The following is a 12,500-nucleotide window of genomic DNA, read 5'->3' on the forward strand; positions in this document are numbered from 1 at the left end:
ATAACAACAAAAAGGAAAACTTTAGAATATCAAATACAAAATTTATAGTGATGGAAATAATGATGGTGGTGAGGGGAGAGGACTGTATGATTGCAATGATGATGATGATGATGATGATGATAAGGAGGAGGAAGAGGAAGGGGAGAGAAATGTGATGATGAAGAGGAGGAGGTGGACTGTATGATGATGATGATGATGATGATGATGTGGTTGAGAACCCCACTCTGTCATTATTGAGCTAGTGAGAAAAGCTTTCTCCACTCATAAATACTATATATTCTTAAAGCAACACACAGTCGCTGATCTCATATAGAGAAAAACAACTTGTTTTAAATCTCTGAGTGAGGGATATACAGTAACAGTACCGAAGAGTAAAGTTTATATGCCAACAGAACGCGACAGTCCTATAAAGGATGATGTTACTGTTGTTTTAGCCCAGGAAAACATCTTTTCCAGATGGCTATCAACACACATATTATATTTAACATATTATATTTAACAGAGTAATCTGAATGCTAAAGGGTTAAACAGCTAACCAATGGTAGAAGTGGTAGAGCATCTCATAAAATATTTGTGATCTTTAATTACAGCTCTTTAAGTTCTGAGTTAAATTCATGAAACGGTCAACTTTGTTTTTTTTTTTTTGTGTTCTTCTTCACTCTATAAAATAAAGTACTGTCAAGTACTGGAGATGATTTGGTACTTCTACAAAGCATCCTAAGTGTGAGTGGAATTATATAATAATATAAAAAACTCAATCAGTTCTCTGTTGACATTTAGATACTCATTAGATTACCAATGCTATATTTTTTTTATTGTTTATCTTTTACTTGTTTCAGTCATTTGGTAGTGACCATGCTGGAGCACTGCTTCAAAGGGTCTTAGTCAAACACATTGATCCCAGGACTTATTTTTTTTTAAATATCTGGTAATTATTTGATGATTCTCTTTTGCTGAAGTTATGAGGACATAAACAAACCAACACCAGTTGTCAAGTGATACGAGGTGGGGACAAACACACACACATGCATCTATATACAATGAGCTTCTACACAGTATCCATTTACCAAATTCACTTAACTCTGCCAAATCAGATTGGAGCCTGGTATAGCCATCTGGTTCACCAGTCCTCAGTCAAATCGTCCAACCCATGCTAGCATGGAAAGCAGACGTTAAACGATGATGATGATGATGATGATGATGATGAATGCATTGTTCTGCCTGGGGCCTACAGTAGAAGACACTTTCCCAAAGTGTCACACAATGGGACTGAACCCAAAGCCACGTGGTTGCAAAGTGAGCTTCTTAACTACACAGCCACGCCTATTGAGTATATATATTCTTTGGAATATAGAGCTAACAATGTTAATAACACCATTGAATTACAACTAGGACTGCTATTAAGGTTAATAAAGACTGGGGAGAGAGGAAGATGAAGTCTCTAGATCACTGATTGACTTAGCTACCAAAGAGTCTTAGTAATAGCACTGAACGTTAACCGGTTGTGGTATTGGTTTAGTAAGGAGGAGAGAGGATACTATATAGGTTACCGATTGACTAACTGCGTTAGTAACACTACTCAGTGTTAACTGGCAGTGGTATTGGTATGTAAGAGGGAACGGAAGGAAGACGGAGGAGAAGAAGTTGTATGGATTACTGATTGACTTTAGGATAAAACCTCAGCAAATAATCAATAAATAGTTTTTGTCTTCAATATATCTACATTGATTGTTTAACAAGATTCTTCTGAAAGGATTGGGTGTTGCCAATATTTTTATTGGTCTCTCTCTCTCTCCCTCTTTCTCTTTCAGTCTTGCCCTCATGTTTTGCCTTGTCTCCACCTACTCCCTGCCAGTTATTCTCTCTCTCTCTCTCTCTCTCTCTCTCTCTCTCTCTCAAGTCTCACCTCCTCCTCCCTTTCCAAGTTTCATCCATTCTTTCTCTCAGTCTCCTCCCTGTACTCACTTTCATAGCTTCTTGTGCTTTGTTGTCGCTCTAGCACCCTCCTCTCTCTTCAAGTAACCCTACCTCTGTCTCCTCCAAAACTCATCCCTTCTCTCCTAGTTTCCCATTTTCCAATCTCCCCCCTCTCTCTCTCACAAACACACACAGAGAGTCTCTACCACAATAAACTATAATATTAACTTGTGGTAATTTCTATAATTAAAAAAAGCTAAGAGAAGATAATTCAAAAGGGACCAGTGCCATGAAAATAAGTGAGACAGACAGACAGACAGACAGACAGAGAGCGTTTTGAATACTCTAAATGATTTAGTTATTTTGTCTTAATTTCTTTTAGTTTTAATTATGCAAATTACATTTGGTCAAGAATGTACAAATCTCTTTTTGATATGTTAAATTATCTAACACCGATAAGAAATGAGTTAACAAACTGCTCTGCTGACAAAGCGGTTAGAGCATTGAGCTTACAATCATGAGGTTGTGAGTTCGAGTCCCAGACCGGGCTGCGTGTTGTGTTCTTGAGCAAGACACTTTATTACATGTTGCTCCAGTTCACTCAGCTGTAGAAATGAGTTGCGACGTCACAGGTGCCAAGCTGTATCGGCTCTTTTGCCTTTCCCTTGGATAACATTGATGGTGTGGAGAGGGGAAGCCGGTATGCATGGGCGACTGCTGGTCTTCCATAAAACAACCTTGCCTGGACTTGTGCCTGGGAGGGTAACTTTCTAGGTGCAATCTCATGGTTAGTCATGACCAAAGGGGGTCTCAGCATATATATATATATATATATATATATATATATATAAATATATATATATATATATATTCATGCCTCCCTCTTAGCTACACCACATTCACATTCCTCTCTTGCACAACTCCACCTATCCGATCTAACAATCTGGACCCCCCTTACCACTCACACACTTCCTTCTATTCCCCCTACCCCTGATACAGATACTCCACTATACACAATACCTCACCCCCTTCTGCTCTTCCTAACTCCTCCCCATAGAACCACATTCCCATCTGGTCCCTAAACTTGTTTTTTCCATCTCTCTTTTCTTCGCCTTGTTCCTTCCTTTCCAATACCATTCCACTTTTTCATTTTTCCGACAAAGGACTAATGTCCAAAATGTAGAGAACACTTCTTTTTCCTTTCAAGAGTTAAACTAATAATACCATTGGGAAAACTTGTCTTCTCTTGTGTTATTTTCGTGTTTTGGCTCAATAAAGGATAACAGATTTATGTCCAGTTTTATTCAGCAGTTAATTACTTCTTGTCATTTCTCCACCTACATATGTTTCTGCAGCAATTAATGCACACTGCAAAATTTGCATCTTTATATGGATTTACTGATGTCAAGTTAGATTGAGGTTAGTAAATCAAACTAACTGGAGTTTTTTTATTCACTCACAAGCATTAACCAGCATTAATTATTGGTAAAGCAACTATGGTACCCACTTGGATTCTATATCCTTACCAACCAAATTTCAGAAATTTATCTTTATATATATATATATATATATATATATATATAGAGAGAGAGAGAGAGAGAGAGAGAGAGAGAGAGAGAGAGAGAGAGAGAGAGAGAGAGAGAGAGAGAGAGAGAGAGAGAGAGTGGGGCAGACAGGCAGACAGGCAGACAGACAAACAAACAGAGATTGAGAGAGGGAGGGAAGGGGAGAGGGAGGGGAGAGGGAGGGGAGAGGGAGATGAGAGGGAGGGGAGATGAGAGGGGGAGAGGGGGAGAGGGAGGGGAGAGGGGGATGAGAGGGAGGGGAGAGGAGAGGGGGAGAGGGGGAGAGGGGGGTAGGGGAGGGAGGGAGGGGAGGGAGAGGGAGGGGGAGAGGGATGGGAGAGGGAGGGGGAGAGGGAGGGGAGGGGGAGGGGGAGAGGGAGGGGGAGGGGGAGGGGGAGGGGAGAGGGAGAGGGGGGGGATGGGAGAGGGAGAGGGAGGGGAGGGGGAGAGGGAGGGGAGAGGGAGGGGAGAGGGAGAGGGAGGGGAGAGGGAGGGGAGAGGGAGAGGGAGAGGGAGGGGAGAGGGAGAGGGAGGGGAGAGGGAGGGGAGAGGGAGGGGAGAGGGAGAGGGAGAGGGAGGGGAGAGGGAGGGGAGAGGGAGGGGAGAGGGAGAGGGAGGGGAGAGGGAGAGGGTGGGAGAGACAGTGACAGACAGAGAGGGATAATTATTTAAAACTTGGGTACACACACACACACACACACACACACACACACACACACGCACACACCAAATGAGCCTAATACAGCTTCACTCAAAAGGCACTGCTCAAAATACTGCACAGCAACTGAACAATATGGTTCAGAAATGAATGTCTGAAGCACTCAATCACACACACACACACACACACACACACACACACACACACACACACACACACACACACACAGAGAAACATGCATACATGCACATGCACAAACACATTCACACGCACAACAGGCACTTACATGAATGTGTATGCATGTGTGTGTGTGTGTGTGTGTGTCTGTGTCTGTCTGTCTGTCTGTCTGTCTGTAGAATAAAGAATGTAAAAGGAAATAAGCACACTGTATGCCTCACAGCTGGTTGTTCATTACCCTATCAATTAAGTGGACTGTGCTAATTATTAGTAGAAAACACATGATATGAACAGCTGACCCCTATTAGCTGATTGCCCATTACCTTATCAGCTTCGCTAATATTTGAGGTTTATGTGCATGTGTGCATACAATTACATACATGCATCATACATACACACATACATGTGTGTGTTTGTATATATACATATATATATATATATATATATATATATATATATATATATATATATACACACATATGTTTATATATGTATATATACACACACACATAAATATGTTTATATATATATATACACATATATATGCTTATATTTATATATAAACACATGTATATGTTTATATATATATACACACATATATTTATATATATATACATATATAACACACACACACACATACACAGGCATATATATATAATGATACACAAACACACAATCATACAAGCAGACGAGATTTTTCTGTTACCATGCGTGCGTGTGTGTGTGTGTATAGAAATGAAGATGATAGTATCATCATGTCCCAGACAACCAGCTGCAGCACTTTGACCATAAATCTTGATTGATTATGACTGACATGACATTAAACAAGAAATACTTTTGATTATAGATCTGCCGGTTCAGAACTAAGCTGAGACTAAACAACTTGGTTATGGCCAAAACACTTTTGATCCTAGGTTTGCTGGTTCAGGACTGATTCTGAGTTAAACAACCACAGCTCTTTGGTTCATAAAGCTGGCAGATCAGAACTGAGCTACAGTCAAACAACAACAACGTGGTCAAAAGTGTAAGACTTTATATCATAGATTTCCTGGCTCAGGAGTGATCTGATGATCTGGGTTTAAGCATTCCATATATGTGTAGGTATGATTGTAGTGCAAGAACTTTGTTTCCCAACTACATGGTTCCAAGTTCAGTCCCACTGTGTTGCACGTTAAGCAAGTGTCTTCTACTGTAGCCTCGTGCAGACCAAAGCGTTGTGAATGAATTTGGTAGGTGGAAACTGAAAGAAACCCTTTGTGTGTGTGTGTATGTGTGTTTGTATGTGTCTATGTTTGTGTCTGTGTGTGAGTCTGTGTTTGTCCCCAGCATCGTTTGACACCTGGTGTTGGTTTGTTTACATCCCCATAACTTAGCAGCTGATTAAAAGAAACTGATAGAATAAGTATCAAGTTTAAAAACAATAAGTACTGGAGTCAATTCTTTTGACTAAATTTCCTGAAGGCAATGCTCCAGCATAGCCACAGTCTAAAGACTGAAACAAGTGAAAGATAGAAGATAAAAAATACTGACGTAGACCTAGATTCATTGGGAATGTCATGACTGGAACGCCTATGAATATAAGTCTGCAAGATATGGACTGACCTGGAGCTAAACAATCCCACTACACATCACACAGATGTACTCCTAGATACACTTTGGTCAGACCTTTCATCAAAGGTCTGCTCAGTCAAAGTTGATCTAAGTTAAACAAGAATAATAATACACAGCATACCACACTGATGTAGTCCAAGATACATTAAGGTCATAGCTTTAATACCTTTCATTATAGGTCAGCTGTTGCAGGACTAGCCTGGAGCTAAACAGCAACATTCACACTGATGTAGTCCAAGATACATTAAGGTCATAGCTTTAATACCTTTCATTATAGGTCAGCTAGATCAAGACTAGCCTAGAGTTAAACAACAACACACACACACTGATGTAGTCTAAGATACATTATGGTCATAGATTTAATACTTTTCATCATAGTTCTGCTGGATCAGGACAAGCCTGGAATTAAACAGCAACACATATACTGATGTAGTCCTAGATACACTATCGTTTTGGTGGTAACAGTTTTGATCATAAGGTCCATTGACTTTGAGCAGGCCTAGGGTGAAACAAAAATAAGGACACTACAATACACTACAGCACACAACACAAGTGTAGTCTTTGATACACGTGATCATGGTTGTAACATTTTTGATCATAAGACTGTTGGATGAAGGCTGACCTAAGGTTAAATAACAACAACTATAACAATGACAGTGATGACGACAATATGACGACAATGGCAACAACAACAACATGAATGACATCTAGAATCTTAAAAATTGACTTAAAAAATAAAAATAAATATGAAGTGAAAATACAAAATGTCAGTATTGAGAGAAGAGTTCTGTTGTTGAGATATGATTGTTGAAGAAATCAATACATTATAACTGTGAAGTCTGACCTAGAATGGATTAGTTAAATACACCTGATGTTTACCTCATCATTACACCTGTTGCATAGGATTTAACAAGAGAACTTTTGTATCTAGAATTCTTAACTGGGAGGAAATATCCCACTGAAGTGAAATTTGGAGATTCCGGTGAAGAAATAACTTTTAGGTTGAAAATATTTTCACATTGTTTCCATAAGATTTATTTTCCTTAATATTGATTATAAAGATGTTAATGTTAGGTTAATACAAAGCTATTAAATACAAAGTATCTCATAATGAAGGGAGACATTTTAACTGCAAGTAACTAAGACTGGAACAACCACATTTATTGAGTATGCAAAATCAAGGTGTAAGAGTTCATAATAATGTTTAAGGTTTGCCTATCACATCTGTAACAAGAATATTTAGCAATCAGATCATTATATCCGATGTCACAATTCACTAGAATATTTCCTACATCATAAAAAAACAATCTGACCAATCAAGACTTTGCATGAAATCAGCTCCAACAACAGTTTCATCTCTGGAACACTTCTGTCTGAGCCAAACCACCACTATGTATTCAGTGCAGCTAAATCCACTGACAACAAATGGCTGATGGCAGCTGACCTAAGTGCTGGACCAACACCAAGGCAGTGAACAGACAGTGAATGAGAGACATCTGAAGACAGTAGCACAACCAATGGCTAACCACAATGGACAAGTGGCAACAGCAACAAACAATGACCAGCTTACATTATGACTGGTGTTACAATTGCACCAAGCCATGGACAATAATTTTGAATTCTCTCAAGGTTTTGTCATTCTCTCTCAGGGTTTGTTGCATTCAAATTGTCATCAATGCTTCTGCAACACTGCTTTTTTCTAGGTAGGGGTGTTGGTTATACTAGATTAACTATTAAGCAAAATACACACATGCTTAGAGCATCAAGGGGTGGGGGGGGGGGCACCATAGAAATGGTAAATGGTTTATGGCACAAAAGAAATCACTTTAAACTTGTTTAAATATTATTCAGTATGCCTTATCTCTACTAAGTATAGAAGCAGATGAGTTACATTAGATTAACTTTGAGGATCTGATCAAAGTCTTTGCAATTATAAAAACTAGGAAAAAACTTTTAAAATTTAAATAAAGTGGAAGTATTCAAAAATAAATATTATTTTCCCTCTTTCTGATATTTTGTTTTCATTTTGAAAAATAAAAGACAATTTTATAATTTCTTATTGTTTATATACAGGGACACCAAAATCTTTTAAGAATCAAGGACCACTATGGCTTTAAATCCAGCCCTGAGTGTTGGCCCTATGCAAACCCATTTTCACCTCTGGGATAAAGGTGGTCACTACTAGTCTGGCCTCTCTCTCTTGGCCTGTACATCATGGGATGCCCTACAAGGAGCTTGCCCTCTGCTGATGACATAACTCTTAGGGTCATTGAGACATGCAAGCCATCACACCACAATGACGACTGGAACTTGTGTTTATACACACAGTAGGTGATTATGACACTGTAAGTATATACACACTGCCACTTGTGGATGTACAATGTAGATGATTGTGGAAGAAAGCCAAATAGAAATGGTGAATATGATGGTAGAAAGACTATTTATTCCAGATGTTCTATAGAAAGTCTGGCAAGTCTTTCAGAAACATAAAGAGATAGATAGAAGAGAGAGGCGACAAAGAAGATGAACAACAATGAAAAGAACAACAACAAAAAGTTTAGAAGAGAAGTATATCTTCTCCAAGACCAGCATGACTGGCTCAGTAACAGCGCTGGAAGCAAACAGACTGACATAAACACACAATGAAGCAACCAAGAAATCTTATTTCACACACGCACACACATGCACACACAGATACATACACACGCACTCGCATTTAAACGGCACAAATTGTACATCAGAAGCAAATGGAGAAGAACCTAGACAACAACACAGAGTTGTGGCTTTGTCTGGCATTGTGTGTATCACACGATAAAGAAATACTAGGGGGTAAGGTCTTATACTGGGGACAAACTTGTCCAACCCATAACAGCATGGAAAAAAATCATTGAGTGTATGGTGATGATGTTGATGATGATGATGAAGATGATGATGATAGGTGTGTGCATGTTTATACATACATACACACACATGCATGTATGTATATATATATGTATATATATATATATATATATATATATATATATATATATATATATATATATATATATATCTTCACAAAAGCACATAAAACAAAGTAACATATAGCAAAAGCAACTTGTAAAAAAAAAAAAACCTCATCACTTTCCTTAATCTTAATCTGTCTAAATCTGTGATTTTATACATACACACACACACATATACGCACGCATGCATTCATGCACACAGGAGGGGGTGGGAGAGGAGGTGGGGGTGGAAGAGAGTATATTCATGACAGACCTAATCTAGTTTTCAAACCATCTCATGTTTATTGTATAATGAGATGTTGTTCAATTTACTCAGTATATTGTCCAGTTCTGAGAGTGGACAGATACAAGAGCAACAACACTACTACTACCACTACTACTACTACTACTACTACTACTACTACTACTACTACTACTACTGAAAAACTTACATGAAACAGATACATACAAACACACATACACACACACACACATACACATATGCATACACATATGCATACACATGTGTAAGTTCTCTCATTGTTTATCTATTCTGACAGAAACTGTAACAGATGGTTGATGTAAAGAATATATATATATATACATATATATATATATATATATATATATATATATATATATAAAGACACACACATACACACACACATATGTATATACACACATACACATATATAGATATATATGTATATATATATGTATGTATATATGTGTGTGTGTGTGTGTGTGTTGTCCATTATACATTGACTCAATCCTGGTGACACTTAAAAAGAAGGAAAAGACGAAATGGATCGTCTGTGACTGTGGAGGACTTGTAATGATGTCATTGGTGCAAAACTAAAAATATTTTAATCAATAACAATGTAAATCTATAATGTAGATTTGCTCTTTATTACACACACACACACACACACACATACATACAAGGGCAAGAGGACTAGGCATGGCTGTGTGGTTAAGAGGTTTACTTCACAGCCATGAGTTTTGAGGTTCAATCCCAGTGCATTGCACTATGGGCAAGTGTCTTCTGCTGTAATCTGCTTTGTTAATCAATGTCTTGTGGATGAAATGTGGCAGAAGGAAATTGGATGGCAATTTGTTGCATAAATATATCCATACATAATACATATGTGTGTGTGTGTGTGTGTGTGTGTGTGTGTGTGTGTGTGTGTGTGTGTGTATGGTGTGTGTGTGTCATCATCATCAGCATCATCATCATCACCGTTTAACATCCGCTTTCCATGCTGGCATGGGTTGGACAGTTTGACTGAAGGCTGGCGAGCCAGAAGGCTGCACCAGGCTCCAATCTTATCTGGCAGAGTTTCTACAGCTGGATGCCCCACGGACATGTGTACCCTTAGCTTACCTCTCAGAGAGATTCAGTGTGACACAGAGTGTGACAAGGCCGACCCTTTGAAATACAGGTATTTCTCATTTTTGCCAGCTGAGTGGACTTGAGAAATGTAAAAAAAAAAAGTGTCCCGCTCATGGACATAACGTGTCACAGGGAATTGAACTCATGATTTTACAATCATGAACCAAATACCCTTAACCACTAAGCCATGCACCTTCATTGTCAACATCTATACAGTATGCTTATCTAATCTGTCCACACTCTTTGTTTTACTCTTTATTCAACATCTACACATTATCTATCCTATCAGTCAACATTTAAATACTTTATTTATATCTTATGTATCATGTCAACATCTATACATTGTATAAGTGTACCTAGTGAACATCTGCACACTGTATCTATGTAACCTGCCAACATCTCCACACTATCTAGTTATCCGATCAACACATTGTTGCTATCTTTACAGCAACCATTTATACACTTTATCTATCTAACCATTCAACATCTAGAATCTGTATTTCTATAGAGTTAACATCTACACACTGTCTCTCTCTCTCTAGTCCAGTTCAACACCCTGCATCTATCCAGTCAACATTTATACACTCTGTGTCTATTTATTTATCCAGTCAACATCTGAACAACATTTTCTGTCAATCCAATCTACATTTATAGATTCCAGATAAATGTGTACAATGTAACAATAATTGAAAATCTAAAAGCCTGAATATCTATAAAAATCTTTAATCAAAAATCTTTAATCAAAAGATCAATGATCTATGATTAAAAAAAAAACACAAAATTTTTTAAGCAACATCATACAATGGAGATACCGTTTAGATGTTATTGCTGTTGGATTCATTCATTTTATTATTATCATCATTATTATTATTATTATTATTATTATTATTATTATTATTATTATTATAGACTTTCATTTGAAGTAGCCAATCAGTTATAAGAACGAGTCATTCCATCAGTTTGAAACTGGTATACTATTTGGTTTATATGCTAATTTAGAGAGACAGATCTAATCTTTCAAGTAATTACATTGACGAGTGGTTGCAACAAAAACAAAAAAATGGAAAAGAAAAAGAAGCAGAAAAAATTCTCAATATGACATTTTTTTTTTTTTGTTTGTTTCTTAGTTGAAATTTATTGGTTGTTGATCAGTGTAAGGGTAGTTAGGATAGTTAAATATCGTTAGAATAGCTCATCATTGTTCTGGTTGGAATTTATTGGCTGTTGGTCATTGTTATAAAGAAGACATAACAACACTGTTCTGACATAAAAGAAATAAATACATCGAAAAATAATGATAATAAAAAACGAAACAAAATGAAATGAAACGAAACGCAGAACCCAAAGAGATACAAATACACGGATGCCTACAGATATGCTAAGAAAAAAGCAACAAAACAAAAAGAAAGCATGGAGATATACAGAGACACGGACAGATAGAGACATATTGAGAGACAGAGATTCATAGATACTGAAAGCATACTATGACATAAAGGTACAGACAGACATAGGCATAGACACACGCACACAAACACACACACACACACACATACACACAGATAAACTGAGATACAAACGCATACAGAAGCACATTGAGATGCAAAGGCGTAGATAAGTAAATGCAAAAAGGAAACATTCAGACAAGTTTATCTTGTTGATGTTCTTAACTTTTTCTCTTCTTGATGTCCACTATAGCTCTAATACTTACTCCTGCCGTCTGCTGAATATTCACTAATGTGTCCCCTAATATCTACATAATTTAGACAACAATTTATTCAGTGCACCCTGTATATACGACAGGCTTCTTTCAGTTTCCATCTCCCAAATTCCCTAACAAGACTTTGGTCAGCCTGAGGCTATAGTAGAAGACACTTGCCTAAGGTGCCACACAGTAGGACTGAACCTAGAACCATGTTGTTGGGAAGCAAGCTTCGTGCCGGTGGCACGTAAAAGCACCTACTACACTCTCGGAGTGGTTGGCGTTAGGGAGGGCATCCAGCTGTAGAAACTCTGCCAGATCAGATTGGAGCCTAGTGTTGCCATCCGGTTTCACCAGTCCTCAGTCAAATCGTTCAACCGATGCTAGCATGGAAAGCGGACGTTAAACGACGATGATGATACCAAGTCCTCACATTGCTTTTTCTTGTGATTTTTCTTCGGATTAATAATACACACACACACACACACATACACAC

General features: G+C 37.9%; 1 long non-coding RNA gene across 1 annotated transcript in view; it reads right to left on the reverse strand.

Moving 5' to 3' along the window:
* LOC149132919 (uncharacterized) overlaps window positions 1-12,500 on the reverse strand; it is a 52,527-nt gene that overhangs the window by 755 nt on the left and 39,272 nt on the right. The window lies entirely within an intron of this gene.

The sequence above is a fragment of the Octopus bimaculoides genome, chromosome 13 (assembly GCF_046866305.1).
Source record: "Octopus bimaculoides isolate indiv1 chromosome 13, ASM4686630v1, whole genome shotgun sequence".
Taxonomy (NCBI): Eukaryota; Metazoa; Mollusca; class Cephalopoda; order Octopoda; family Octopodidae; genus Octopus; species Octopus bimaculoides.